At 46.1% G+C, this 26,299-nt stretch overlaps 1 long non-coding RNA gene across 1 annotated transcript in view; it reads right to left on the minus strand.

Annotated features, from left to right (window-relative positions):
* Nucleotides 1-2,983: 2,983 nt before the first annotated feature.
* The window catches only part of LOC309390495, a 30,303-nt gene continuing 6,987 nt past the window's right edge, over nucleotides 2,984-26,299 (minus strand). The window contains exons 2-3 of the long non-coding RNA XR_014175143.1: nucleotides 23,039-23,197; nucleotides 2,984-3,237 (exon numbers count right to left, since the gene is read on the minus strand). This is a non-coding gene — a long non-coding RNA (uncharacterized lncRNA). The remainder of the gene's footprint in view (nucleotides 3,238-23,038; nucleotides 23,198-26,299) is intronic.

Below are 26,299 nucleotides of genomic sequence, written 5' to 3' on the forward strand. Positions count from 1 at the left end.
AAAAAGCTATGGGGGCTTCCGAGCCGTTGGGGAGGACGTGGCTCAGGACCGCCCCCAAACCCACGGGGGAGGCGTCACACGCCAGAGTCAGGGGCATCCTGTCACTATATTGGACTAGGACTGCCTCTGACGTCAGCATGTCTTTGACTGCAGCGGCTCGGCTAGTGACGCCTTGTGCGGCAAAAATGGCGCGTAGAAATTTAAAAGCCCCAAGAACGACTGCAGCTCCGCCTTAGAGGTGGGGGTGGGGGCGTTCTTGATGGCTGCGACTTTAGTAGGGGTGGGGTGGATTCCGTGGGCATCAATGGAGAAGCCGAGGAAATCCACTTTAGGCACAGCAAATGAACATTTGCTGCGCTTTAATTTGAGACCCGCGCCCCTAAAACGGTCGAGGACCTTCCCCAGTACTTCGAGGAGTCCTGAGCGGCTGGATGCAGCGATCAGGACATCGTCGAAATAGGGTACAACGCCAGGGAGCCCATGGAGCAAACGCTCCATGAGGCTCTGGAAGATCCCCGGGGCCACGGAAACGCCAAATTGGAGGCGGCGGCAACGGAAAGCCCCACGGTGGGTGACGATAGTCTGCGCAGCCGCCGCTTCGTCATCCACCGGGAGCTGCTGGTAGGCCTGCGCCATATCCAGTTTCGCAAAAATACAGCCCTGCCCCAGGGAGTGGAGCAGGTGCTGTACGACAGGGACTGGATAGGGGTTTGCCTGAAGGGCCAAATTGATGGTTGACTTAAAATCGGCGCAGAGGCGTATGGAACCGTCGGCCTTCACAGGGACCACTATTGGGGTCTCCCAACGCGAGTAGTCAACAGGCTCCAATACGCCCTGCGCCAACAAGCGGTCAATCTCCTCATCAACTTTGGCCCTTAAGGCAAAAGGCACCCTGCGGGCCTTCAGCCTAATGGGAGCAACCTGGGGATCTAAATTAAGAGAGATGGGGGTGCCCTTGTATAGTCCCAGCTGGCCGTCAAAGACGTCCGCGTAGGCGGAGATGACAGCAGCTACGTCAGGGGGCGTGTCTGAGATGGAGTGCACCCCCTGCACGGAGAGACCAAGGGCGGGGAACCAATCTAGCCCCAGTAATGCGGGGAGGGGCTTCTCAACCACTAGGATTGGCAGGCACCCCGAAAACCCCCCGTATTCAACCCTGACTGTGTGACAGCCCAGGGTTGGGATAAGTGACCCCTGATAGTCTCTTAAAGCCACGGGGCTAGCAGACAACTGGCGTTTAAGGACGCCAGGGCAAAGTTTCTGAAAGTCTGCCCAGGCAATCAAGGAGCGGGACGAGCCGGAGTCCACCTCCATTACGCAAGGCGCGCCCTCAATGAGGACTGACGCCTTGATTCTGTCCGCACCTGCGGAGGCCTGGTAGATCGCCTCAGCAGGGGCGGCTGCTGGGCCTGGCTCCACGGTGTAACAGCTGGCTTTCGATCGCGGCTGGCGACGGGGCTGCTGCTGCGGTCCGGCTGTCATCGGCTGGCCTGTGGCTCCCTGGGATGGTGGTGGTGGTAGCACAGCTCGGCAAACTTGGGCCAGGTGCCCTTTCTTCGAACACCGGCGGCAGATGGATGCCCGGAATGGGCAGGCGGACCGGTCGTGGCTGCCTCCGCAGCCAAGGCAGGCTGTCACAGTCTGGCGCGGAGGTCGCGGATTGCGGCGGCTCCGCAGCTCTGCCAGGCGAGCCACGAGTTCTTCCTCTTCCTCAGCCGGGCTCGGAATGGGCACCAGCTGATCAATGAGGCAGGTCTGCGCTGGGGAAGATTGAAACGGGTGGCGGTCCATCTCAGCGACGGATTGCTCCGACAACTCCGCCGCCCGTGCCTCAGCGACCGCCTCTGACAGGGTGATTTCTGGCCGAGCCAGGAGACGCCTCCTCAGCCGGCGGTCCCTGATGCCGCTCACGAATTGTTCCACCAGGTTGTCCTCCAAGTCTGGGAACTCGCAGGGTATGGCTGTGGTCCGCAAGGACTGGAGGAACTGGCTGACGTCTTCGTGCGGCTTCTGAACGCACTGACGGAAAGCGTACCGCCTGGTGATTTTCGATGGGGTCGGGGCGTAATGTCCCTTCAGCTTGGCCATCAGCGTGTCCCAGTCGAGGTCGTGGACTGGCACTGGGGCTGCCAACGCCCGGGCGGCGTTGAACATCGGGGTTCCGCAGCTACTGAGGAAGAAGCTGCACTTCTCCTCCATCGGGATACCCCGTTTCCCGTTGGCTCGCAGGAAACACTCAAAACGCTCCAAAAATCCCGTCCATCCCTCTCCCTCGGTTCCGAAGGGAGCGAACGGGGGAAGCGAAGACATTGCGGCTTGAAGTTGTGCGGCTCGGGGAGCTAAACTCAAGCGGCTGTGTAAAGAGGTCGGGTTCCGTCAGGGTCGTCGCCTCAGGAGGATCCCACCTTCGTCGCCAGTGAAGAAGTGTGGGGAAAGATGAGGCTTGACAACTGAGGAACGTCCAACTCTATTTTATTTGTAATAACAGCAAGTAGTCATACAGGAGAGAATCACCCGTTCCTTAGCCTGACAGCTATTTAAGGGAGAGCTGTCAGGCCGAGGAACCAATCAGGAGATCAGATCAGCCCGCCTTCAGCCATGCCGCGCCTGATTGGCTAAGGCGCAGCATGGCTGTTGCTGGCTGACAACAGGGGGAATTCCCCGGTCGTAAGTCGGGGAGGAAAGAATACAATAAAGATATTTTCCAAAGCACCAGAAGGCAAAACAAGAAAACAATGGATGGAAACGAATCAAGGAAAGATTCAACCTAGAACTAAGGAGAAATTTTCTGACAGTGAGAACGATTAATCAGAGGAACAGCTTTTCTACAGATGTTGTGGGCATTCCATCACTGGAGACTTTTAAGAAGAGATAGGATAGCTATTTGTCTGGAATAGTAATGCTTGAACAGAGGGTTGGACTAGAAGACCTCAAAGGTTCCAACTCTGTTATTCTGTTATTCTTTGCACAATTCTGCTAGAAGTGTAGTCTTGGAGACAATTGGGAAAGGATATGTGCTAGATTGTCAAATCCTATGATTGTACTTGAAGTGGTCCAACATTAACTTCTCTTTATCCAGCAGCTTAAGTAGCCAAAGCAAAGTACCTTTATCTTGTACGTAAAATGACATTAGGGAAAAGTAAGCAGGGGGGGATCCTGGGATCGATGTTCAACAGATCTCTTTTCTCAGAGTGAACTTTGCAATGAGACCGTCACTGGTTGCTCCATAATAGGAAACTGGAGTTAGAGAGAGAGAAAAAAAAATAATAATTAGATGTAATGTTCATTCTGTAATAGCATCTTTTTTTAAAAAAACCTTCTCTATCTCCTGAGAAATAGTGCAATAATGTGTTATATGACCCAGATTAACTCCTGACCTGGTCGAATGACTGATATTACATGAAAGACCAAATATTCTATGCATAGCATCACAACGGGTTTAGTTCAGGTTCTGACAGGTTCTGGAGAACCAGTAGTGGAAATTTTGAATAGTTCAGAGAACTGGCAAATACCACCTCTGGCTGGCCCCAGAGTGGGATGGGAATGGAGATTTTACAGTACCCTTTCCCTGGAGTGTGGAGGGAATGGGGATTTTGCAGCATCCTTCCCTTGGAGTAGGGAGGGAATGGAGATTTTGCAGTATCCTTCCCTTGGAGTGGGGTGGGAATGGGGATTTTGCAGTATCCTTCCCTTGGAGTGGGGTGGGAATGGGGATTTTGCAGCATCCTTCCCTTGGAGTAAGGAGGGAATGGAGATTTTGCAGTATCCTTCCCTTGGAGTGGGGTGGGAATGGGGATTTTGTAGTATCCTTCCCTTGGAGTGGGGAGGGAATGGGGATTTTGCAGGATCCTTCCCCTACCACGCCCACCAAGCCACACTCACAGAACCAGTAGTAAAAAAATTTGAATTTCACCATTGGTTTAGTTGACCTGCTGTTATGAATTGCTAGAAATCTCATCCCTGTCTGTCTGAAAAGGAATGAAATTACAGGTAGCCCTTGACTTACCACAGTTCATTCAGTGACTGTTCAAAGTTCCAACGGCACTGGAAAAAAGTGACATATGACTGTTGTTCACGCTTATGACCGTTGCAGCATCCCCATGGTCAAAAGATCAAAAGTCAGATTTTAGCAACAGGTTCATATTTATGACAATTGCAGTCAGAGCTGGGCTGCTGCCGGTTTGGACCGGTTCGGGCAAACTGGTAGTTCTGACCACCAGCTGGGCCCACCCACCAACCCCAGTGCAATCCCGTCCTATATATCTCACTCTCTGGCTCACTCGCCCCATCCACACAACTCAGCTGATTTCTGCACCTCGCCCACTCTACTCACCATGGCTGCCCGAGAAGGTGTTCTGGAAGCCACACACATGAAATTGCTGTGTGCTTAAAGCCACATGCAAGTGCAGAAGGCGTGCGAGAGAGCAAAGTGTGTGCATGCGGGGTATGTTGTTCCCGGTTCACACTGGTATGCCAGAATGGGTTCGTCAAATTTACCGTACTTTTAGAACCCCTTTGTCTGGTGGGACAGTACTGGAACTCTCCCTCCCACCTGCCCCCCCTCGCTCACTCCCCCCAGTTGCCCGGTTGCCGTTCGCTCGCTGTGAGTCTTAAAAACATTTGAGTGAATCCAGGAAGCGGGAAGAGGCAGAGGGGCTGGAAGTGTGTGTGTAAAGTGGTCAGTAATGTTGAAGACTGGCAAGGACAGCCATATTTCCTCTGTAAGTAGCTGTTTTATTGTTTTGTGTACTTATTTTATTCTTATTTAAGTAGCAAGTGCACAAAATAATAAATTTCCTTTTTTACATCTTCTTTTTGTAGGTCATTCTTTGGGGCAAAGAATTCAGTGACATCGACTTGGTCACTCCCACCCAGTCACATGACTGCCAAGCCACTCCCACAAAATAGGCCAAACCTACAGAATAGTGTCTAAAAATTTTTGAAACCTACCACTGGCATGTGCATGCGCTCACATTTTTAGTTCTGCACTAGGCGAACTGCTTGTTAAATTATGTAAACCCCTGCATGTCATCTCTAATTCTTCTTTTCTCTAGACTAGCCAAACCCGAATCCGGCAACTGTTCTTCATACAAACAAAACTTAGCAGAGGATCCTTACAGCCTCCTCATGACAGTGGTGGGTTTCAAAAATTTTTAGAACCTCTTCTGTAGTTGTGGCCTGCTTTGTGGGAGTGGCTTGCCAGACATGTGACCGGGTGGGAGTAGCTTGCCAGCCATATGACCGAGTGGGAGTGGCTTGGCAGTCATGTGACTGGGTGGACGTGGCCCAACTTGTAAAATGTGGTGAAACTCACTTAACAATGCTCTTGCTTAGCAACCAAAATATTGGCTCAGGAACTCTGGCATTGAAGTGTGCAAGTCTTAAAGCTGTCAAGTTACAAGACCCTTGCACCCCTAACCCTTTAGAAAAAAAAACCCCAGGGGTGTTCAAACTTGACAGCTTTAAGACTTGTGGACTTCAACTCCCAGAATTCCTCCTCTCGCTCTTCATCTTGATGATGTGCGGACGGAGCGGGGGAGGGAGCTGGAACCGGTTATAAATGGTACTGTAGATTTGTGGAACCTCTTCTATAGAAGAGGCTCGAACTAGCAGGAACCCACCCCTGCCCCATGGTCACATGATCAAAATTCAGATATTTGGCAACTGCCTCCTATTTATGACAGTTGCAGCTGTCCGGGATCATGTGATCCTCTTTTGTGGACCTTCTGACAAGGAAAATCAAAATTCACTTCGCAACCTTTTGATTAACTTAACTGCAGTCATTCCCTTAGCAACTGCGGCAAGAAAAGTGATAAAATGAGGCAAACCTCCCTTCACAACTTAGCTTAGCCACACAGAAATTTTGGGCTCCCTTGTGTTCCTAAATCAAGGACTTAAAAAAAAAACCCGAAAGAGATGTGGCTTTAAAAAGAAAAGAAAAGAAAGAAATGCATGCCTTATTTACATGGAATTTGGCATGCTTAACCCTCACATGAAATTTTCATTTGACTAAAATTGCCATTGTATTCTGCAGATATGTAATCGTGTCCTTGATCTGGATACTGAGTTGGATCACTCAACTGTGGAACATCACTCATTTCCTTCCAGTTGCCTCTTTTGCAAAAGATCCAAGATCAGAATCAGAATAGAGCTGGAAGGGACCTTGGGGATCTTCTAGTCCAACCTCTTGCTCAAGCAGGAGACCCTATACCATTTCAGATACGTGACTGTCCAGTCTCTTCTTTAAAATCCTCAGTGATGAAGCACCCACAATGTCTGAAGGCAAGCTGTTCCATTGGTTAATTATCCTCACTGTTATGAAGTTTCACCTCAATTCCAGGTTGCTTCTCTCCTTGATTAGTTTCCAACCACTGCTTCTTGTCCTGTCTTCAGGTGCTTTGGAAAATAAATTGACCCCCTCTTCTTTGTGGCAGCCCCTCAAGGACTGGAATACTGCTATCATGTAGTCTACCCTAGTCCTTCTTTTCTCTATCTCAAACTCTACCAGTTAGTTATCTCAAACTGTACCAGTTAGTCGTATATTTCAAGCTTCTAGATTCATTCAGACCTTCAAGTTCAGAATCAAAATAATCAGGGGGAAAAAAACCAGTCCAACCTATCAAAAACAGCACCACAAAAAATTAGGAACACAAGTTAAAATAGGGGGAAAAAATGGTAAGTGAACACCTGTCTACCCTAGACGAGTTCAAATCACCAGGACCGGATGGATTACACCCCAAGGTTCTGAACGAACTGGCAGATGAGATCTCAGAACCACTGAACTACATCTTTCAGAGATCCTGGAGCACCGGGGAGCTACCAGAGGACTGGAAAAGAGCTGATGTAGTCCCCATCTTCAAAAAAGGGGAGAAAAATAGATCCAGAAAATTACAGACCTATCAGCCAGACCAGGGAAGATTCTGGAAAAGATTATCAAGCAACGAATCAGCAAACACCTAGAAGCAAACAAAGTAATAACCAAAAGCCAACGTGGGTTTGGCAAAAACTGACCATGCCATACTAATCATATTGCATTCTTTGACAAAATGAAAAAATTAATGGACCAAAGGAATACTGCCAATATAATTTACTTGGACTTCAGTAAGGCATTTGATAAAGAATAGTTAACTCTACCAGTTAAAGATCTCACACTCTACCAGTTAGTCATGTGTTCATTCAGACCTTCAAACTTCAGAATTAGTATGCAAATCCTCTTGTCCTAGAGACCCATCCTAAAGAAAAACAGGCCACTGAAGCTTCAAAATAGATGCCAAGGAAGACCAAGGACAAAGGAATCTACACTGGTGCCTTTTGAGTAACTTGATATGAATTTGGTAGTTATGCCTCCAGCATTGAGAGCAGCTGTACAGCTGCAAGGGCCTCCTGATTATCCATACTGACAGCAAGAGAAGAAAATGCTCTTAAATCTTTCTAAAAAGGGGAGGGGGCATCCCATTAGGGGGACTTGGTTCTCTGCAAAAGAGACCAACCTTGAGTCAGCATGCATCTGATTTCAATTAGTCTCGTGGTAGCCTTGTCTGAAGTGGTTTTTTTCTATTCTTGCTCATGCTTTGCAAAACCATGTACCATTGGATGGCATGAGCTCCTGCCCACAGATTGCCTACTTATTAACTTGGAGGTAAGCTAGGACCAGCTGGGAACAGACATGGCTTGGGAAAGAACAGTCTCGGCTGACAACGAGCAGCAGTGTTGCTGATTCATGTATTTGGTCTTTTGGGTTTCTCCGGAATCTACTTAGCTTTCTGAAATCTAGGCTAGTGGTAGAGGAGTTATGGCATACAGAATATAGAAATAACAGAATAACAAAGTCAGAAGGGACCATGCAGTTCTCCTAGTCCAACTCCCTGCTCAAGGAGGAGACCCTATACCAAAATATTATATGATTTGGGGAGTATTTTACCAATGGTTGGAGAGAGAAAAAAGGAGTTTGGAAATGAAGAAAGCTTAAAAAAATAAGTAGATAATACACTTAGATAGAGATATAAAAAAGATGAAAACTGTTAGTATGTGTATGATGAGAATGACGATGCTTAATGTTGATATGGTATTATTACTAGAAGGTATTAAGAAGACAAATGGAGAGTTCCATAACATTTAAATGTTCAATATAGTATAATACTAAACTTAGGGAAATCATGTTCATATGAATGTGAAAGATGTAGCAAAAGAGGAACGATGTTGCACAGAGACGTTTGTACCCAGACGATACACTGCATAAGAAAAGATGAAATGTTTATTTTTGTAACTAAAAAATAGTAGAACTCTTAAAAAAAAACCAGTGGTGTCAAACATGCAGCCCGCAGACTGGCTACGGAGTTGGCCTGTGGGCCATCCCAGAGATGGCGAGGGATTGGCCCCTGCTGCTCTGGGCCCAGCCACACTCACCAAGTCCGCCGCAGTGACCAGGCTACACCCACAACAGTTTTCCAAGGGTGAACAAAATCCCATGTGGCCTGTGACAGAATCAAGTTTGACACCCCTGCCTTAAACCATTCTGGACAAATTGCTGCCCAATCTTTTCTTAAAAACCTCCACTAATGGAGCAGGACTGACCCAAAGTCTCCCAGCTGGCTTTTATGCCTAAAGCAGGACTAGAACTCCAAGTCTCCTGGTGATTGGCCCAAAGTCATCCAGTCAGCTTTCATGCCTAAAATGGGACTGGAAGTGACAGTCACCTGGTGATTGACTCACAATCACCCAGCTGGCTTTCGCGCCTATGACAGGACTAGAACTGACAGACACCTGCTTTCTAGCCTGATGCCTTAAATACTAGACCCAAACTTGCTTATGAACCCAATATGTTCTCTGTTCCATATGCACAGGCAGAAAAACCTGTGTCTGGTTAAGACAGATTGCAACCGACGTATAGTGATCTACCAGATAGATTTTTGATCCAGTCCTACATGATGCTACTTAAGGTGCATTGATTTTGTTTAAACGGTCTGTATAGAGAATTGGGAGAAGATTACAAAACACTTTGTGACAATCTGGATATATTGTTGTTAGTTGTGAAGTTGTGTGCAACCCATCATGACCCCATGGGCAACGTTCCTCCAGGCCTTCCTGTCCTCTACCATCCTCTGGAGTCCATTGAAGCTCACGCCTGCTGTTTCGGTGACTCCATCCAGCCACCTCATTCTCTGTCGTCCCCTTCTTCTTTTGCCCTCCATCTTTCCCAGCATTAGGCTGTTCTCCAGGGAGTCCTTCCTTCTCATTAGGTGGCCAAAGGATTTGAGTTTCCTCTTCATGATCTGGCCTTCTAAAGAGCAGTCAGAGTTGATCTTCTTTAGGACTGACCGGTTGGATTGCCTTGCAGTCCAAGGGAGTCTTCTCCAGCACCATAGTTCAAAGGCCTGAATTCTTGGATGCTGCTCAGCCTTTCTTATGGTCCAAATTTCACAGCCATCCATTGCAACTGGGAAAACCATAACCTTGACTGTACGCACTTTTGTTGGCAGGGTGATGTCTCTGCTTTTTCGTATGCTGTCTAGATTTGCCATAGTTTTCCTCCCCAGGAGCAAGCGTCTTTTAATTTCTTGGCCGCAGTCCCCATCTGCGGTGATCTTGGAGCCCAGGAAAATAAAATCTGTCACTGCCTCCATTTCTTCACCATCTATTTGCCAGGAATTGAGAGGGCCAAATGACATGATCTTAGTTTTCTTAATGTTGGGTTTCAAATCTGGATGTGGTCATCTTCTACTACCCGAAGAGTTTACTGCTTTACGGTTTTCCATAGCCCAACGAATTGCTGTTGAGGTCCTCCCTTCATCTTTGCCATGGCTCAATTATTCTTAGTTTCTCTATGCAGCTCAACCCTGAATTGAAAACAGGAAAGGTCATACGGGCTCTGCTTAGCTAGTTGCAAATGCCAGAGCACATTATCTGAGACACAGAATATAATTATCTCTCCACAAGTGGCAATTAGTGGGAATACCTCCCATCACTTCTGCTTAGAATTCAACAATGCTAATGTAGTGGACGGTGATGAATGACATCCAGGAAGTTCTAGATAAGCCATGCAAGGCTCTCCTTTCTGAAGCCAGATCTTCTTCACTTGATTTCACTGCATTTTAAACAGAGGCGGTATTCAACTGGCTCAGACTGGTTCACCTGAGTGGAGATTGCCTGGTCCAGCCCACTCCCATTCCACCCCTCCCAGGAGTCTCCACGCAGCCCAGTTTCAGGGCCAGGTAAGTGCAGGACCCATGCAGAGACTCCTGGGAGGTTGAAAAACGGGCCTCCCGGAAGTTCTGGAAGTCTTGAAATGTGCCCATTTCCAGCCTCTGGAGTCCAGAGGAGGCCATTTTCTCCCTCCCGGAGGCTCAAAGAAAACCTCCAGAGCCTGGGCAGGGCAAAAAATGGGCCTCCCCTGGGCTCCAGAGGCTGGAAACGGGCCCGTTTCCACCCTCTGGAGGAGGCCATTTTTGCCCTCCCAGAAGCTGAAGGAAAGCCTCCGGACCCTGGGGAGAGTGAAAACTTTCCCATGGTGGTAAGGAGGCTGAGTAGGCCATGTCTGGCATGGCCACACCCACCCAAAAAGCGGGCAGAGAACCGGTTGCTAAAAATTTTCAATCCCACCCCTGTTCAAGGCTACACATTTTGTTTTCAATTTTGATTTACAAACCTTGGCGTTTGTAGGCTGGGAAGACGTTCATCTTTTGAGCAAGGTTTTTCTTACCCTTGTTATGTTCCCACCAGTTGGCCATCACTAATCAAAGCAATCAGGGGTAATGTGTTTCCTGCCCCAAAGGCTCTTTCTTTCAAAAGGCAACTGGACTTTGTTTTTCCTTGGAAGACATTTCACTTCTCATCCAAGAAGCTTCTTCAGTTCTGAACTGTTCTGTTCATGAGCTGAGAAAGCTTCTTGGGGGAGAAGCAAAACATCTTTAAGGAGAAACAAAGCCCAGCTGCCTTTTATGGAAAGCACCCTTGGGACATTCATTACCTGGATCAGAGGTGGTATTCAGCTATTCAATCAGTAGGGAAATCGCGGGTGGGCCTACCCACCCACCCCACTTCTATGATGCCCTATTTACACATGCTTTCAAGATGCGTGCATGCATTCAAGCTGCATGCAAGATCAAAGCACATGCGCAGAAGGCTGAGTGCATGCATGCATGGGGTGCGTGCTAGCGATGCAAGCACGCACGCATGCTCACGTTTGCAAAGCGGTAGGGAAAGTAAGTGAATACCACCCCTGGTCTGGATGACTGAGACTCTCCATACGCAACATATTTCCTGCCACAACTTAGAAAGAAGAGGGTCTGTGTATCCACACCACCATTCTCTCATCTAATAACTGGGTAAATATGAAAACAGAATAATAAAAACATAGCCTCTGTCAAATTTATATGCTCATAAACACCTGATTCTTTCAGCTCTAATGCTTTTATCAACTGGCATTGAAAAGGACTAATCAATACAGGTGTTATTTCTATGCATTTATGCACTTTCCCCATAATCTTCTTTTTAGTCTACCACACCCACCCCTCCTAAATTATATTTATTTAATGTTTTGACTAATGCAAAAAATAATGCTTGGCTGGTTCATCTCTGATTCTGATATGCTTCAATAGGGTAATTATATCTACAGCAAAGATCGGGTGTTTGGGGGTTTGTTTGTTTGATTGATTGATTGTTTGTTTTGGAAGGGACTCTGCAAAAGGTTGCAATTTCTCTCTCATTTCCAGCACTTTTCCCCTTTCTGTCTGGGAGCAAAAAGTGTCCTTTTGATGGATTATGAGTGAAAGGCTGGCTGTCACTCTGTGGGGCTATTTTTATCGCCAAACGAAACCAGTTGGGCTTGTCCACTGCACGCACATTCGGCAAGGAGACCTGTTTGGAATAAGTGATGCCCAGAATTAGATTAAGAGGAGGTTCACAAGTTTCATCTGACAAGGAAGCCGAAGTTCCTGCATGGTGCAAAAATTCCAAATTAAATCTAGACAGGTGGCTGCCCAGCCTCCACTTGGAAATACCAAACGGGTTTTCTCTGGATAAATATTAAATGAATCTTTTTGTTGTGACATTTTTCCCCCAGATTCAGTTAAAACCTCCCTGTAATTCGTCCTGTGGCCTCTCTTGGCTTTCTGCTATATAAATCCAAGGTGGGTTGCTACCTGTTCGCACCAGTTCAGGCGAACCGGTAGTGGAAATTGGGACTGGGTCGCCGAACTGGTAGGGACGGCAGGCTGGCCACACCCCCGAACCTGTTCCCTGGTTGGTGCTGCCAACCTGTTTTTCAGTCAACTGCGCACGCACGCGCAGTGAACAGGCAGCAACGCCAGCAGCAACTCACCCCTGATATGAATCCTTTTATGTATCTGATTAGTAATGCCATATCACCATTTAGTTATCATTAGCTGATAACCCGGCATTGCCCGGGTATTTATTTATAGGGGGAAAATGGGGACCAAACGTAATTTCTTTTGTTGGATTTTCCCCTTACCAGAGGGAGCCCTCTGGTGGAGTACTGTGAAGCCATTACCATGGCAACTGTGCTGTACAGTAGAAGCCATTTTACGGCAGTACAGTAGAAGCCATTTGAAGGCACAACAGGCTGTATCTAAATAGAACACATACCCCGAGGGATATTAGGGATGTCTTACCCCCACAGTATTTGTTTCTAGAGTGTAAGTCATCTGTGTACCAAGTTTGGTTGAAATTGCTCGAGGCGTTCCACAGTTATGCTGGAATACACACACACACACACACACACACACACAGCCAGATAGATAGATAGATAGGTAAGTAGGTAGATAGCAGTGGTGGGTTTCAAATTTTTTTAGAACCTCTTCTGTAGGTGTGGCCTGCTTTGTGGGAGTGACTTGCTGGCCATGTGACCGGGTAGGAGTGGCTTGCCAGCCATGTGACTGGGTGGGAGTGGCTTGCCAGAATGACTTTAACTCCCAGAATTCCTCTACCAGTCATGTTGGCTCCGAAACTTTTGCATTGAAGCACACAAGTCTTAAAGCTGTCAAGTTACAAGACACCCCTAACCCTTTAGAAAAAAAACCCCAGGGGTGTTCAAACTTGACAGCTTTAAGACTTGTGGACTTCAACTCCCAGAATTCCTCCTCTCGCTCTTAATCTTGATGATGTGCGGACGGGTGGTGGGATGGAGCTGGAACCTGTTTTAAACATCACTGTAGATTTGTGGAACCTCTTCTATAGAAGAGGTTAGAATTGGCAGGAACCCACCCCTGCTAGGTAGGCAGGCAGGCAGGCAGGCCGCCCGCCCGCCCGCCCGCCCGCGGGTAAACATACCCAAATTCATTTTATTTAGTTTCTGGTTCTCTGATCATCCTCTTGGCCCTTTCTGAATGTTTTCACATTTCTTGAATATTTCTTAAAGTATGCTACCCAGGAATAGTCTTTGTAGGGAAGGAGATCATCTTACCAGAATAAAATGGAACTGTTACTTTTCTTGTTTATGCTTGTGGAGATGCAGCCTAAAATTGTATGTGTCTTTCTTGCAACTACATCATACCTCCGGCTCATATTCATCATGCAAATAACTAATGTCCCAACATCTTTTTCACAATTTTAACATTTGTGGGTTTTTTTGTAATTATCATTTTAGGTACCAATAGTAGACACTTAACTTGCTAAACCATTAAATTAAAGCAACAGTGATTGTTGCTTTAGTCAATATGCTAACATAATTAGTTTTAACCTTGGGTAGTTATTAATATAGTTTGGCTATTTTTTAGTGATGAGTTAATGTATGGCTAAAGATATTGTGCTAAGCCAGAACAGTAAGTGAATTTGATAACCAAATGCAGCCTTTGGTGCAACCGCAGTTTAAAAATCACGAGGCTATGGAAAAGCATAAACCACCTCATTTTGCAGGCTGTGATACTAGCCAAAATGTTAAATTGGCTAACATACCCTTGTATAGAGTTAACCAAGCTGTTTGGTCAATCATGTCATCTGAAGCCACAAAGGCCAACTATTTTGGTTTCTAAAGACTGGGATTTGGGCTTATGAGAAATTTGGGGGAAAATTCAGTTTCTGGAAATGCAAAATTGAGTACTTGACCACTGAATGTTATAATAACCCACAAAGTACAGTAAATGAGTTCCAGTGGATAGAGATCAAAACAATGGCACAAGAATACTCATTAACTGCACATTGACTGCACATCTGTTTTCAAGTATTCCCATCCACTTAAAAGATTGGTACTACTCAGGGGTGGGTTCCTGCCAGTTCTAACCTCTTCTATAGAAGAGGTTCCACCAATCTACAGTGCAATTTAGAACCAGTTCCAGCTCCCTCCACCCACCCACCCGTCCGCACATCATCAAGATGAAGAGCGAGAGGAGGAATTCTGGGAGCTAAAGTCCACAAGTGTTAAAGCTGTCAAGTTTGAACACCCCTGGGGTTTTTTCTAAAGGGTTAGGGGTGCAAGGGTCTTGTAACTTGACAGCTTTAAGACTTGCACATTTCAATGCCAGAGTTCCTGAGCCAACATGACTGGAGGAGGAATTCTGGGAGTTGAAGTCCACAAGTCTTAAAGCTGTCAAGTTTGAACACCCCTGGGGGGGTTTTTTCTAAAGGTTTAGGGGTGCAAGGGTCTTGTAACTTGACAGTTTTAAGACTTGCTTGCTTCAAATGCCAGAGTTTCTGGGCCAACATTTTGGTTGCTAAGCAAAAGCATTGTTAAGTGAGTTTCACCACATTTTACAAGTTGGCCACACCCACCCAGTCACATGGCTGGCAAGCCACTCCCACAAAGCAGGCCACACCTACAGAAGAGGTTCTAAAAAATTTGAAACCCACCACTGGTACTACTAATCAGTCGTCCATTACGAATGGTTTTCAACCAGACTTTTCCAAGTGTAAAGAGTGTCTACGAAAAAAACCATATAACCATTCTGAAAGATCGAAGGGAACATGTGTAACTCAGAATTAGGATACTCATTTTTTAATTAGTTTATCAAAATATAAAATACAGAAGAGCTCAAAGCATTGTTAGACACCCCACGCACGGACTTCACAGTCTGTTTCTGTTACTCCCCTCTGGGAGGAGGTTTCAAATTATTTCTAGTAGGACCACCTGATGCTGTAAGAGCTTTGTTCCCTATACCATCTGTCTGGTAAACTCGCAATATTAGTTTCTCTCACCGTGTACATCAGAGGTGGGTTCCTACTGGTTCGGACCAGTTTGGCCAAGTAGGTAGTAACTCAGATGGCCACATGCCCAAACTGGTTCTATTGGCAGCGCCATAAGCACCGCCATCTTGTTTTTTGCACACCCGAAGTACATCTCTGAGGGAGCCAGCAATAACAGAAGTCAGAAGCCACCCTTGGTGTACATGTATACATCAGAACTATACTGTGTTGCTTCTCCGTGTCATATAATATATGTGGGCATATGCACAATTTTGTATTTATTTATTTATCTTGTCATGTTTATGTTTATATTAGAGGTGGAGACCCTTTTAAGAGCGGCATACAACAAAATTTCATTTTAAAGTATGCCAATCAGTGTACATTCAAAGTGACAATAAAGTTATTCTAACTTATTCTTGAGCCACAGTGGTGCAGTGCAGCAGTGGGTTTCAAAATTTTTTGGAACCTACTCTGTGGGTGTGGCCTCCTTTGTGGGAGTGGCTTGCCGGCCATGTGACTGGGTGGGAGTGGCTTGCCGGCCAAGTTCAGAGAACACCAAAGGACCCCACAGTCCTCTCCCTCCTTATCTTTTTCCTTTTTGTCCTTCAACTTCTCCTCCTCCTCCTTTCCCCACAACCCCACTCCCTTCTAGCACTGATGATGTTACCTAGTTTGGTAATGAAATGTCTGTAAGAAAACCACCAAGCTCAGAAAGCAGCAGGGATCCCCTATCCCCCACCTCCTCTTTCTCCCTTTCATTCTCCTTTTTGTCTTTTCTGCTCCTTCCCCCCCCCCCTCCCCCTTCTAGCTCTTCACCAGCTCAGGCGCAACCAGAGAAGTTTCTCTTCTCAGAAATGTCTTCAGTGGAGCGGTGGCAGCCTGGCAGGCTCAGCCTGCGTCCCTTTCAGGAGCTCCAGTGAGGAAACTTCTCCGGTCACACCCGAGCTGGTGGAGCGCAGGCAAGCGCTGTCACGTCGCCAGGGAGACAATGAGTGAGGTGAATCACGTGGTTGCTCAGATCACACGGGCACAGCCCGACCAGAGAAGTTTCTCTTCTCAGAAATGTCTTCTCAGGCTGCGCCCATGTGATCTGAGCAACCATGTGATTCACCTCACTCACTATCTCATTTGCAACGGGACAGCGCTTGCCTGCGCTCCACCAGCTCGGGCGCAACCGGAGAAGTTTCCTCACTGGAGCTCCTGAAAGGGACGCAGGTTGCCACCACTCCACTGAAGACATTTCTGAGAAGAGAAGCATCTCCAGTCGCGCCCAAGCTGGTGGAGCGCAGGCAAGTGCCATCCCGTGACAGGGACGGGGCAAGAACTTACTTCTGGGTTCATTGACCAACGGGATTGCGCGATCCGGTGCGATCCGGTAGAAACCCACCACTGGTGCAGTGGTTAGAGTGCAGTACTGCAGTACTGCAGGCTACTTCTGCTGACTGCAATTTGGCAGTTCAAATCTCATCAGACTCAAGGTCGACTCAGCCTTCTATCCTTCCGAGCTTGGTAAAATGAGGACCCAAATTGTCGGGGACTGTATGCTGACTCTGTAAACCCCTTAGAGAGGGCTGGAAAGCACCGTGAAGCGATATATAAGTCTAAGTGCTATTGCTATTCCAAGTTCCGAGAACTACAAAGAAAAATGAAAATAATGGGAGAATAAGGGAGGAAAAGGGGAAGAGGGAAAAGTGTAGGATAAAGGAGAAAAGAAAAAGGAAAGCATTGACTTCCAACTCTTTTTGGTAAAGTAGAATATGGTAATAACACATAAGCTCAACTTTTAACTTTTATATAATAAAATATACTAACTATTTTTATAACAACAAATGAACTAACAACAAATTAGCAAAACCCAAAATCGAAGTTTCCATTTTTTTCCATCTCAGGTACAAATCCCAGAAGTGGTTTCCAAGTAGGAACAAAATTAATTGTATTCTTCTCTTTAATTAAAGCATCTCTGCTAACTCCATCAACTTTTGCAGCCATTCGTCCCTTGCGGGGATCAAAGTTGTCCTTCCATTTTTGTGCGTATTGAGGATTCTTGCAGCTGGTCGGCACATCAAAGTTCCAATCTGTTTTTCAGGTTCTTTATCCAGCTCAGTGTTGATCGAGAAGTAAACAATTCCTCAATCAAGGAACTACCAACTCAGACATACAAGCTGTAAACAACGGCCTAGTGCAGTGGTGGCGAACCTATGGGATGCGTGCTGGAAATGGCATGCAAAACCATCCCGCGAGGAGTGCGCAGCCTCACTGGCTCCTCTTCTGTTTTCCTGTGCACACATGTGCGCCAGCCAGCTGGCCTTTGCACACGCGAAACTGCCGAAATCTGGAAGAGCAACATTCTAGTGCCCATGAGCACACTGGCACCCAAACTTCTGGGTTTCCATTGCAGGCATGTGTGACAGCCAACTGTTTGTCGGGCCCATGCTGGAAACCGGAAAGTGGTGCATGATGGAACACTGCTCTTCCAGGTTTTGGCACTCCTGCACAGGAGAAGGCCAACGAGGCCACACATTCCTTGTGGGATGGTTTGCATGCCATTTTTGGCACACAGGTCGGCACGCGGGAACGAAAAAGGTTTGCCATCGTTGGCCTAGTCCAAGAACTGCCAAGAAGACTCCCACTAACACCAACAGGGAAAGCCACTAGTATATAAACAGAGTGCTAACCTCACTCTTTTGTACCACTGGGTAATGAAATGTCTGCAAGAAAACAACGAAGCTCAGAGAGCAGCAAGATGCCTACAGTTCTGAAAAATCTACAGTATAATGCCATGTTAACATCCCAGAACTTTTCTGCTGAGATCCCATTCTCCACAGACCATCACCAAGGGGCATCTGGAGAGAACAGTAAAACTGATATTGTTTTTGATAATCCCCATAAGCTCTCTCATCCCAGGAGTCATCTAACAGAGACAAGACAGAGCAGGTGGCAATAATCAGCATTACGCCTGTTGAAGCATTTTCTGTAATATGGATTACTGTGGAATTTTCCCTTCTTGCTCTCAAGGGAAAACTGTGAACGGTAAGCCTTTTCTAACAACTTTGCTAAGCTTTTCAATTGGCTTTTTCTCAGCCAAACTCAGCCAGTTCTTTGCTTTTTTAAAAAAAAAATAGTCAATTGGGAAAGAATTGGAGGAAACATGATTGTTGGCATCCATTGGTAAAATCAAAAGGTTGACCGAGTTGCTGGAAAACTACAGCAATTTGTGTGTAGTGATTTGTTTTGAGCTCAGTGCTTTGCAAGCTTGGTCAGTAGCTGCTGAATTTCTCATCCTGTAACTTTTAGAGTCGCTTTATTTGAAGTAGTTATATCTTGTTCTCACTCACAATAATTGTGTTCCACCCTTAGGCTGCTAAGATTTTCAGCTACTTGAGAAGATTGCTTCCCATTTAGTAACTAAATGCAAAACATAGAATTTGATTTTTTTTTTCCACATTGGGAGATACTCAGCAAAGTTCAACTAATAAACTCTTTCAATCCAGAGCTGGCTATATTTTCAATACGACATTATCCATGAAAATATTCAGAAAAGCTATCAACAATGTTTTTGAGCCACTCGGATAAAGCTAATAGAAAAGCATGCTAAGTAACAACACCATGGGGACTGGTCAGGTCATTCAATCTGTTGGAGTCTCACAATCCACTAAGATGTGTGACCTCCTTACCAGTGGCAAATAAGTTGCTTGAGCCCGCTGTTTTACAAGGTGTCCCAAAAAAATTACGGCTTAAGAGACAAGCCTTCAAGGCAAGATATCACCAATCAGCCAGAGACTTGCCAGAATTGAATATTGGGGAACGAATCCATATGAGGCCACTGCCTGGAGATCGAACAGGTTGCTGGAAAACCTGTTTACAACAGGTGGCACCATGCTCCTATCTAGTGGATGTTGAGCAGGGGTGGGATTCAGCCGGTTCGAACAGGTTTGGGCGAACCGGATGTTAATTTTACATCTGGTTCATCGAACCGGTAGTTCCAAGGACTGGCTGACGGCGCCCACCCTGCTTTGCCCCTCCCAGGAGTCTCAACGCAGCCCATTTTGGATGCCAGGTAAGTGCAGAGCCTTCACAGAGGCTCTGGGAGAGCAAAAAACAGGCCTCCCAGAAGTTCCAGAAGTCCAGAAACGGGCCCATTTCCAGCCTCCAAAGGGCCTCCGTGTCAAGCCAGCCTCCCTCAGCAACCAAGAAAGAAACCACTTAACTCCATTTTGCAGAATTAAGAGTACTTTTACTGGTTATGAAAAGATAGCAGCTAAGCAAGGCAAGGTCTGAGGCAAAAGCACGCAAAATCACGCATATCAATATGTGTAAAACCCCCTCCCCCCGGTAACCCTCATCCCACTGTCCAATCTGCAAATCCCTCAGGTGTCATGTGGGTTTCATCTTCAAGGAGCATCATCAGGTTGGTATGCAGGACGGTTGGCCTTGACCAACACCAAGCACTAGTCTCCAGCATGCACAGTAGACGGTGAGAACAAAACTCCCTTTTTACAATCTCTCCTGTACTTAAACTTCCCCTCCCAAATACCAAGCCGGAACTTGGGGGAGACCATTTTCACCCTCCCAGAGGCTCAAAGGAACCCTAACCCTAACCCCCCCCCCTGCCATGGTGCAGGAAGCTAAGTAGGCCATGCCCACCATGGCTATGCCCACCCAGCCCAATCTGGACCAGACCAGAAGCAATGATTAAAATGTATGAGAGCTCTCCAGATTGTTGCCAGAAATGTAAAAACTCAAATAGGAACCTTTTATGGCCTTTGGTGGACTTGCAAAAAAAAGATAAGCAATATTGGATTGGAATTAACAATGCAATTCAAAAAGTTTTGAAAATTAATATATAACTCAGACCTATTTCTATTTTCTATTAGGGCTTATGGATAAAGCCTTAACAGGAGAAATTGGATGGTATTTTAGTTTCGCATATAATAAAAGCAGCATAACTGTGATATGCTCGGCACAGAAAAGATCCTGCAGTACCTACAGTAGAAAAATGTTAGTAAAAGCAACAATGGCTAAACTAACAGCTTGTTCTGAGAGAAAAGTTGTTGAAGAAAGTTATTGGAAGCCTTTTAGGGATGTTTTTCAGCAGATGCAAAAAAAAAAAGTTTGTCAGATGGATTTGATATTTCCTAAAAATAATTAAGATTTATCTTTCTCTTTTGGGTGGGAAATGGGCACTCTTGAACGAAGAGTTGGATGTAAGTATTTCTCATCACTGGAAGAAGAAATCAGAAGTCATTCTTTGCATAATTTTTTGTTTTCCTTTGCTTTTTAAAATATCTTTCTGCCCCTTTATCTTACATTTTCTTTCTTATCTTAATCTTTCTTTCTGACTGTCACACCTTCCTTCTACTATTTTCCTCACAACAACAACCCTGTGAGGTGAGTTGGGCTGAAAGTAAAAGACTGGCCCACCCAGCTGTCTTTCACGCCTAAGGTGGGACTAGAAATCACAGTCTCCTGGTGATTGGCCCAACGTCACCAGCCAGCTGTCTTTCCTAAGGTGAGGCTACAACTTAAAGTCTCCTGGTGATTGGCCCAACGTCACCCAGCCAGCTGTCTTGCCTAAGGCGGGGCTAGAACTTAAAGTCTCCTGGTGATTGGCCCAACGTCACCCAGCCAGCTGTCTTGCCTAAGGCGGGGCTAGAACTTAAAGTCTCCTGGTGATTGGCCCATGGTCACCCAGCCAGCTGTCTTGCCTTAAGGCGGGGCTAGAACTTAAAGTCTCCTGGTGATTGGCCCATGGTCACCCAGCCAGCTGTCTTTCCTAAGGCAGGGCTAGAACTTAAAGTCTCCTGGTGATTGGCCCATGGTCACCCAGCCAGCTGTCTTTCCTAAGGCGGGGCTAGAACTTAAAGTCTCCTGGTGATTGGCCCATGGTCATCCAGCCAGCTGTCTTTCCTAAGGCGGAGCTAGAACTTAAAGTCTCCATGGTCTCCAGTCAGCTTTCATGCCCAAAACGGGACTAGAACTCACAATCTCCCACTTTCTAGCCTGCTGCCTTAACCACTAGACCAAACTGGCTCTTTCAATTGGATTGAGTGACACGCTTGCCTCCAGCTGAGCGTGTGAGCAGCCGCAGTCCCAGCAATAGTAATTAGGTTTGTCTTGCTCTGAGAAGATTAATTTCTCCACCGAACAAACAATTATAGCCCAAGTCCTGCATCCGCAGAAAGCTCGGTCCACGGATGGATTTCAATTAGGGAAGTTAAGCTTTCCTTTGTATAAGGAAAGGGAGAAAGATAACAAGCTGGATTATTAAATTAATCTTCCAATCATGGCGACATCAGAAAAAGATTCTCAATTGACTTGCCCACCTCTCAGGCGGAACAACTGAGTAGATCGATTGTATTTACTGTGTTGTAACAAATTGATAGATAGAAAAGATCTGGAATGAAACGGCGTGGTTTTCTCTTTAGCTTAGCTGATCCTGAAGTCTGTGGTTTATGATATTAAAATATGCCTTTCAATATTTAAAAAAAAAAGATGCAAGGAAGACAACGGAAGAACGAGACGGTAACGAAATAGCTGTTCAAAGTCAAAGGAGTTTCATTTATAAGAACCTTATAAAGCTAGTTTGATCTAGTGGTTAAGGGGCCAAGCTAGAAACTAGAAGACTGGGAGTTCTAGTCCAGTCTTAGACCTGAAAGACAGCTGGATGGTTTTGGGCCAATCAACAGGAGACTGTGAGTTCTAGTCCCACCTTAGATATGAAAGCCAACCTGGTGACCATGGACCAATCACCAGAAGACTGTGAATTCTAATCCTGCCTAAGACATGAAAGTCAGCTGGTGATCTTGGCCCAATTGTCAGGAGACTGTGAGTTCTAGTCCCAGTTTAGGCATGAAAATGGCTGGTGAATTTGAGCCAACCAAAAGGAGGCTGTGAATTCCAATCTCGCCTTAGACATGAAAGTCATCTGGGTGACCTTGGGCCAGTAACACTCTTTCAATCCAACCCACCTCATAGGGTTGTTGTTGTGGGGAAAATGTTGTTGTTGTTGTTAGTTAGTTAGAAGGTCATGTCCATTGCGACCCCATGGACAGGACTTCCTGTCCTCTATTATCCCCTGGAGTCAATTTAACCTCACGCCTACTCATTCAGTAACTCGATCCAGGCACCTCATTCTCTGCCGTCCCCTTCTTCTTTTGCCCTCAATCTGGGGAAAATATGAAGGAGTATTAGATAGTATTTGCTACTTTGAGTTGTTTATAAAAAATAGTAAAAGCAGGAAATAGAATAGAATAACAGAGTTGGAAGGGACCTTGGAGGACTTCTAGGCCAACCCCCTGCCTAGGCAGGAAACCCTATACCGTTCTAGACAAATGGCTATCCAACATCTTCTTAAAGACTTCCAGTGTTGGGGCATTCACAACTTCTGGAGGCAACTTCTGTTCCACTGATTAATTGTTCTAACTGTCAGGAAGTTTCTCCTCAGTTCTAAGTTGCTTCTCTCCTTGATTAGTTTCCACCCATTGCTTCTTGTCCTGCCCTCAGGTGCCTTGGAGAATAGCTTGACTCCCTCTTCTTTGTGGCAACCCCTGAGATATTGGAACACTGCTAACATAATAATAATAATAAACAAATAAGACCTTCAATTTGATAGGTGTCTTGATAATAATGTAGTTCAGCCTTGGGCAGCCTAACCAAAGAACCTCCCAGACTTTTCCTACCAACACTGACAGGACAAGCCACTAGAATATAAACTGAGAGCAAACCCCACTCTTTACTCTTACTGATGGTGTTGCCTAGTACGGATAATGGAAGATCTGCAAGAAAACAGCCAAGGTCAGAGAGCACCCAGGACCCTTCATTTTAACCCTGAGCTACAAACGTTCTCCTTGATTTGTATCATGAGGATGCTTAAACTAACATTACATTATTTTACGAAATTCACCTCCACAGCCTCAATTCATCCATGAAGTTCCTTGGTCACAAATTCTCATTCAGCGAAAGTCCCTTCAAATGCTAATGCCTGGCTTCCTCATAAGATTGGCAGTTTTATTCCTTCCTCTTCACCACCACGTTGCCACTTGATTAATCAGCTCCTCTTCTCCTGAAAAAAAGGGATTGAGTGACAGGGGAAGGAACTTTTGCTATTATTTTATTTCACTGTTATATGCAATTTAAAAAGGAGGAGGGGGAGGGAGAGGGGGAGGAGGAGGAGAAGAGGAGGAAGAGGAGGAGAGGAGGAGGGGAGGAGAAGTGGGAGGGAGAGGAGAAGGAGAAGGAGGAAGTGGAGGAGGAGGGGGGAGGAGAAGAAAGAGGAGGAGGAGGAAGAAGAGAAGGAGGAGGAGGAGAGGAGGAGGAGGGGAGAAGGAGGGGGGAGAAGGTGGATGTGGGAGGAGGAGGAGGAGGAGGGGGAGAAGGAGGAGGAGGAGCAGGAGGAGGAGGAGGGGGAGAAGGAGGAGGAGGAGGAGGAGGAGGAGGAGGAGGAGGAGGAGGAGGAGGAAGTAGTGGTAGTAATAGTGGTGGTGGTAGTGGTGGTTTAGGGTTTTTCTCATAAAAATCTGAGTTAAAGAAAGAGGAATTTGTGAAGCCTGGAAATAATTTTTCTTGAGCAGTCGGTATTATCCATTGGGGTTGTCCTATCCATCTTCTTTTATTCCAGGTACAACTGAGAAGGACTCTCACTTTTCCACTTTGTGAATACACACTCGCAAACAGGCAGCGGTATCCACGGACAAGGTCAAAAAAGGGGAAAAAACAGGGTGATTGCTGGGTCTATGCAATCAAATCTCGGCCTCTTTTTCCATGTGTACAAGACATGAAAAAGGGGGATGGAGTGTTTGTGGGATTGAATTGGCTGTGCTCTTGGTCACGTACTCATGTCTGACAGGATATGTGGATTGTCTGTAAGGAACCTTGATTCTTTGAATGGTGATAATTAACTCCTTATGTGTACTTTTACGTGTAACTAATTATCTTTTGGTGCTTTAGACTTTCTTGTGTATTTGAATAAATAGGGTGTGCCGGGCTTTGCCCGGGGCTACTCATCCCAAGGACAATCCTTGTGTCCAGTCTCTTTCATGGGTAGCCGGGAAAATCACCACAGTGTTAATCCTGCATGCCCAGCCACCATCTTTACATTTTTTGGCGCTCTCTCTCTCTCTCTCTCTCTCTCTGGATATTCTTCTTATCCTACTGTAAGAATGATAGTGATCTTCTCAATAGCTTCGTTGTTTCATTTCTTTGTACAACATCTTCAGTTGTTTCCAGCTTTGTTAATACCAAAACTGCTGAGTTCCTCCTTACTTCTTGCTCCCACCTTTAAATGAAATCTGTGTGTTTTGGCTAAGGCTAAAGATCAATCTCAGACAACAGCTGGATGTTATGTTTCCAGATATGCAGGGAACCCAAACACCGCTTTCCTGTTTCTGTATTTCAGCGACCTCTGAAATAATTCACGTTTGGAGCCTCAGACCATCTGGTGGGATCCATCTTCTGGGTGTCAAGCCCATTCTTCCATTCTGATTAACACCGGCCCAAGTGGAACCAAACTGGATTAACCCAACATGAAACCTAAGGGATGTCTACAGTTGCTTCGATCTGAACATGATGCATTTAATGGAAATGTTTCTAAAGGCATCTCACATTCAGCAAAAAATGCTAAAGAGAGGGAGACCTGTAGACACTGCTGTATATGCAGAGATCACTCCAAGATCCATATCTGCATTTGAGGATTCCCCCAGCTTCAAGGAGTTTGTTTATGTATTTATCAATAAAGGAGAATGTTTGTAGCTCAAGGTGGAAGTGAGAGGTCCTTGGTGCTCTCTGGGCTTGGTTGCTTTCTTGGAGATGTTTCATTACCCACACCAGCATGCTTACTAGCATCAGTGCTAGTAAGGAATGGGGTTCACTCTCAGTTTATATTCTAGCCCCATATAAACTGAGAGCAAACCCTGCTCTTACTAGTAGTAGTGTTTGGGTAATGAAATGTTTGCAAGAAAAAAATCCAAGCTCAGAAAGCACCAAGGACCTATTCTGACCTAGGCTTACCCCAAAAAACATGAGGCAGAGTCTTTGTCCTGACAAAACCCCTTTTATTAAACGACTGTGAATTCCTCTCATTCACATTCAGCAAGACCTGCCAAACAGTCTTTCAAAGGAGTAATTATGACCACAGACCTTATCTATCTTGGAAAGCCGCCATGTACATATTTTCCAAATGAATTGCTGTGCAAGGAAAGACTGGGCACAGAGTCTCTGAGGTTCAGGGACAGATCCTCACACTCCTGAAACGAATCTAACGACCAAACAGACGAATTGTTTCCTGCAAAAGCCCACTCCCCTTTCTCTTCTCGTTTATTTCCTATGGGAAGGGCCAATCACCTTCTACCTGTGACTTTACTCCCAGGTCGACCCTGATTTATGAGTTGTTGTTTTCTTCTGGCAGCTCTGAGCATGTGCATACTGGGAACAGGCTCTAGCTGTTCCTCTGCCTCACTGCTGTCTAGCTCGTAGGTACCTGATCACTGTCAGACGGCCTCGGTCCCATCTCTGCCTCCAACGTAAAGCCCTCATCCGAGCCTTCCCCAGCCTCCAGAACTGGCCCATGCTCCTCCCCAACCTCCTCACTGTCCAACTCTGCTACCAGCTTTGCTGGCCACTGGCAGGCTACCACAGGACTTCACAATCTTCCTCCTCCTCCTCCTCCTCCTCCTCCTCCTCCTCCTCCTCCTCCTCCTCCTCCTCCTTCTAACACTGATGATGTTACCTAGTTTGGGTAATGAAACATCTGCAAGAAAACACCCAACCTCAGAAAGGACCTCACAATCCTCCTCTTCCTCCTCCTCCTCTGCCTCCTAGCACCGATGATGTTACCTAGTTTAGGTAATGAAACACCTGCAATCAAGCTCAGCAGCAAGAGCCCCTCATTATGTATTTTTTTTTTATTTTTACAAATAACTCAAGGCAAGTGACCCAGGGGTGGGTCGCTGCCGGTATTACCGCTGGCTCTGCGCATGTTGTGCATTTGCATCTAAAAATGTCTGCGCATGCGCAAAATGTTTAAAAGGGAGAAAAATACATTTCTGCAATGAAAATTGTTCTGCGCATGCGCAGAACAGAAAATCAAGATGGTGGCGCCGTAGGTGAACTGGTTCAGGGGCGTGGCAGGCCTGGGTCTCTGCTGGTTCCAGCAACCCAGCCACCAAGT

This window comes from Natrix helvetica, assembly GCF_964273705.1.
Source record: "Natrix helvetica genome assembly, chromosome: 4".
Lineage (NCBI taxonomy): Eukaryota > Metazoa > Chordata > Lepidosauria > Squamata > Natricidae > Natrix > Natrix helvetica.